This window comes from Pteropus vampyrus, unplaced genomic scaffold, assembly GCF_000151845.1.
Source record: "Pteropus vampyrus isolate Shadow unplaced genomic scaffold, Pvam_2.0 Scaffold91, whole genome shotgun sequence".
NCBI lineage: Eukaryota > Metazoa > Chordata > Mammalia > Chiroptera > Pteropodidae > Pteropus > Pteropus vampyrus.
The window spans coordinates 2,662,026-2,667,201 of record NW_011888872.1 but is presented as its reverse complement, the minus strand read 5'-3'; positions in this window follow the sequence as shown (position 1 = coordinate 2,667,201).

Here is a 5,176-nt window from a genome sequence, read left to right as displayed (position 1 = left end):
ATTAAAAGAGCTGTTGGAGTGGGAAAATGTGCAGAAAATAAAATGTAGGAGCAAGAGAGACCAAGTTCCTGATTTTGCCCAAAAATATGATGATAATTAACATTATAATCATTAGAGGTATTATCAAGGATTGCTATAGAATTTTTTTTTAATCTGGAAATCTTTTAAAATAGACTACTTGGGCCTTTCTGGAATGGTTTATGAGTATTACTGAACAGAAGGTGATGACTGATCAGTTGTCCTATGTAGGATAAATTTCTCTTTGAAAGCTCTTCTTCATTTATTTAATAGCACTGTATTATAATTATTTCTTTGGTTAGAAAACCCACTGTTGACTGTCAAGTCTAAAAATAGAACCATGTGTTTTTTGTTTATTCTTAAGCCTCCAGAATCTTGTACAGTTCTGGGTACATGGCAAATACTCAAGTAATAATTGTTGAAGAATAAAAAAATGAATTAATGAATAGACTTCTTAAAGGAGAGTTGCTTGGATAAAATTTTTAAATTTGTAAAATTTAACAGAGAAATCATAATAATATTAGAAACTAACAATGATTAAATTCTTACTATGTGTCAGAAATAGTTCTAAATGCTTTAAATGTAGTATTTAATTCATACAACTTTATAAGTGAAGTACTATTACTCTTATATTTCATAATAAAAGATGGTCCCGTAACTTGCCCATATCTAGTAAAACAGGACCAGAATTAAAATCAAGGCGGTTGGACTCCAAAACCCATACTTTCAGTTAGTACTCTGAATAATGGAATGATTAAGACACTGTGCTAGGAGTGGTGGAGTATGCTAAGAATAGGCTCCTGCTTTCAAGGACGCTTATAATAATTAACAATACATACTTGTCTAAATAACTTGCTCCCTCTTTTTCTCTGAAATTTAAGAGTAGGGAGAGAGGGAGAGAGAGAGAAAGAGAGAGAGAGAGAGAGAGAGAGAGAGAGAGAGAGAGAGAGAGAGAGAGAGAGGAAAGAACAATGGAATGAGGGAGAAAGTAGGGTCGGGGTGGGTGGGCAGCTAGCAGCCTTAGCTCTTCATCAGCAGGTTTGTGACCCATTTTATACATGTTTGATTCTGTTCTGGACAAGTAACAATGAATGAAAAGCTCTCAAACCAGCTCTTAACCTACAAACTGTTTTCATCATTCTTTGAGTATTAAAGAAACAATAATTATTCTTTATAAGAAAAAGAAATTATTCCTTTGAAAATAATGAAAGAAAATTTATTTGGCTGTCAAAGTATTCAGTGTTATATATATATGTGTGTGTGTGTGTATAAACACACACACACATGTTTATACACACATATATACGCATACACATATATAAATATATACATATATACATAAATATATACATATATACATACATATATACATATATACATATATATACACCTTTAATCTCATGCTATCAATTTCAATACTTCTACCAGAGTGTTTGTATATATTCTAAAATTATCCAATGATATGATGCAGAATAGCTAATTCATTTTTACTGATGACCATAAAACTTAGTTCTTAGAAGAATTTAGGTTTCTGAAGTCTCTAAACAAAAATTGCAAAAATAATATAAGATAAAAAGAGTGAAATAACTTTTGACTTCTCCTGAAGCACCCTGAGAGAACAGGGTTCAGGTGCAGGATGAAGCATATCAAAGGCATATGAAATGGCATTACTTTGAAAAGAAATAAAAGAATAACAAGTTTAGAAAATTAACCATCAAATTACATTTTTTAAGAGGGGCAGTTAAAATGTTGATGAACAAATATAAGATGATGACTCAGGGGCACTAAAAGTACGAAATGTGTGGGTTCTACTAGATAATACGATAAGTACTGGGAGTTTCACTTTATAACCCGTTGTGATTAAACTGCATACTGCTGAAAACGCAGATGTGATACTATCATAGTAAAACCAGCCTTTTAAAAGATGTTTCTAATTAAATCATGAAAAATCAAAAAGAAAATGTTGAGAGAAGCCATTTTGAAGATTTTATTAATGATGCATTCATGGAAAGGGCTTTATTAGATTCGAATTAGCAAATGCTTATGCTAGTGCACAAAACGATAGATAAGCATTTTCCCTAAAAAGTTCTTTCTTTCAGGGCAAAAAGTTTTTTTTGTAATACAAACACCTTTAGCTTCAGTTAAATTCTAGTAATGAGGAACATTGATATTTGGGTTAATAATTCTTCAGTTAATCCATATCTGTATATGGCTTAGATGTATTAATTTTCCCCATTTCTCACATAGCACTCTACCTCTAAACAAAGAGTTTCTTTTAATAGTCAAATAGTTTTTTCAGGGAGGTAGAGGCATTGACTTTACTGGAAGTTAATATCAAAGCATCAAGTGTAAATTGTTCCATTTCAGAAACTCTTGTTAAATGTTCTCTGAGAAAACTCAGAGAAAACCCAATTTAGGATTAATCTATGGTATGTATTAATGGTTTCAAAAGGTGACAAGTAAACGTCTTTTATTTTAAACACTACTACCTCCTCATTTACAGGCTAATAGTTCACTATCCTTCAAAACTCAGCTCAAGATTCACCATAACTAGGAAACTTTCCTAAATCTCTCTCCTTTTTGGCTCCTACGTGATCCCCTATCAACCTGTAGACAGCCTATTCCTTACAGAACTAGAATACCTTATCTGCAGTTATAACATCTAAAAAGCTCTGAAAAATAAAAGACTTTTGTGTCTGGTGCAAATATATTTGAGGGAAAGACCAGACCTATGAGGGAGGGAGAGAGAGAGAGAAGAGGAAAGAACAATGGAGGGATGGTGAAAGTAGGATGGAGAAAGTTGGAAATAGTAATGTGTTTATAAATAGTAAAGTGTAAATGCTAATGTGTTTGTTGACTATCGGAGTACTTTTCCAGAACACACTGGGGGTTGGCATTTATGGCACATGCACAACACTATTTTTCTAAAATGTGAGGAATTTTAAACACATCTGGCCCCCAAGGGGTTTGGGTTAACAATTGTGGACTCATATAAATACATTACATTATAGTTATTGATTAATTGTCTGGGAAATCCTGTGACAAAGTATTGTGTTTTATTTACCTTTGTAGGATAGTCTTGATTTGCTAAGAACTAAACAGTTTCCTTGGCTGCATGTCACTAGTGCAAGGCAAACAAAGATGTCTAAATCTTAGCCCCTAGCATCATATCAAGTATATACCAGATATTCAAAGTTACTTGTTGAATGAATAAATCAATGAATAAATAAATTAATGAATGAATGAATAAACTGTCTTCACATATTCTGTAGTCAGTAATAAAAAGTCTGAAAATATTTCACATAAGTGAAAAATTCACTGAAGTCAAAGAAAAATTCACTGGCTCCCTACCAGAATGATGCCATTAAAATGCTAACTTTTAAATGTTTTAACATATATCTTTTAATTTTTATAATTTTCCCAGGTATTCATTTGGTTAAATCCCAAAACAGGTGAGCCAAAAGTCTTGTCGGTTTGTGCTGAAAATTATTCATACTTATTTTGTCACAGTAACTATAATACCTAGATGAAAATGTGTGAATTTTAAAATGAACTTCCTGGAAAGGCTTTTTTTTCCCGGTCTGGGGCAAATAATAAAGCAAAGTGGTACATATTTTGTGAACATCACAAAGGTATTTCTCTATGTCATATATTCTCTATTTAATACTAGTTTATCTTTCTTACTATAATCTGAAAATACATTTTTAAATTCTTGGATGCTATATTAATATAAAGTACTCCCATACTTACAATTGATGATGGACTTAAAAAAACCTGCAAATTATTTTTTCTTATAATAATAATAATACAAATCCATTGTTGGTAAAGGCCAACTCTTACTATACCTGCTCTTTATTTGCTAAAAATCCCATGACTGATCAATTTTACCTAATCTACTAGCCCCACCCACTATGGCCTAATTTATATACCTGGCCTTAATTACATGGTTCATCACATCAGCTATTTTCTCTCCAAGCTCTTCAACCACTATTCCTCTAGCATATCCACTCAGCAACATCTCACCCTGGCCAATCTGACAAATCATTTTCTCTGCTACTCTTTGGATACTAAGACTAGCTGGAGAAAAACCTCAGGATGATTCAGATTGGCACTATTTACCATTTATTGTTTCCAGTCTTGAGGCCTCAATGCCAACCCTGAATCCTAAAATTACAACCTGTTGACTCTCTTTTAAACTCAGTGACACTTTAGCATTTTACCATATTTTCCAACTTCCTTATCGAAATGAAATTGCCTCTTACTTGACAGAAAAATTAAGATGATGAGGTTTAAGACCTCAGTTTATTCCCTTTCTCCCCACCTCCATCTCCCTCCACTTCCCTCCACAACTAGTGTATCTATACCTGCGTTCATACTAATTTGCTTATCTCAGATCTCAAAGGTTAAGGTCTACTATTTCGTGTTTAAGACCCCACTTCCTATGCTTTAGATCTCAGTGCTTGTGGTCTACTCCAAGATTACACTCTTTTGTTATTTTCATGTTTTACTTTCTCTTGTTTATTTTCCTTATCCTATAAATACATTTGTGTCTCCAAGCACTAAATGAACAAAACAATACCAATAACCATGTCCCCCTCACATGCACATACTCCTATACTCTCCCCTACTTGCCTCTACCACTCTCCTTTATTGTTTAATCAGCTGCCTTTAAAGAGGAGGTGACTCTTGCTTCCTGTAACTCTCCAACACTCAAACTTCCTATAATTAGGTTATGCAGAGATGAGTGCTAGGAGAAAAAATTACCAGTGGCTTTCAAGTAAGTAGGTCCAACGGTCGTGTTCTAGTCCCTATCATAATAAATTGCTCTACTCTACTTAACACTACTGACATTTTTTCAAAACTCTCTACTACATTGCTTGACTTTTTACTCTTATTCCATTCTCCCCTTTCACCTCTGTCCATTCTTTCTTCATTTCTTTGTAGATTTTTTTTCCTTGCCTGCCTCTTTCATACTGGTGCCCACAAAGTTCCATTTTGTACTATCGTTATTTTTTTTTCTTTTACATACTCCCTAGCACAATTGTATCATTTTTGTGGTTTTAACTCCCACTTATAATGTTAACGACTTCAAAAAAATGTCTCTAGTCCTAACCTATTCCCTTCCCTTTATATTTATATATCCAACTTCCTTTTAGAC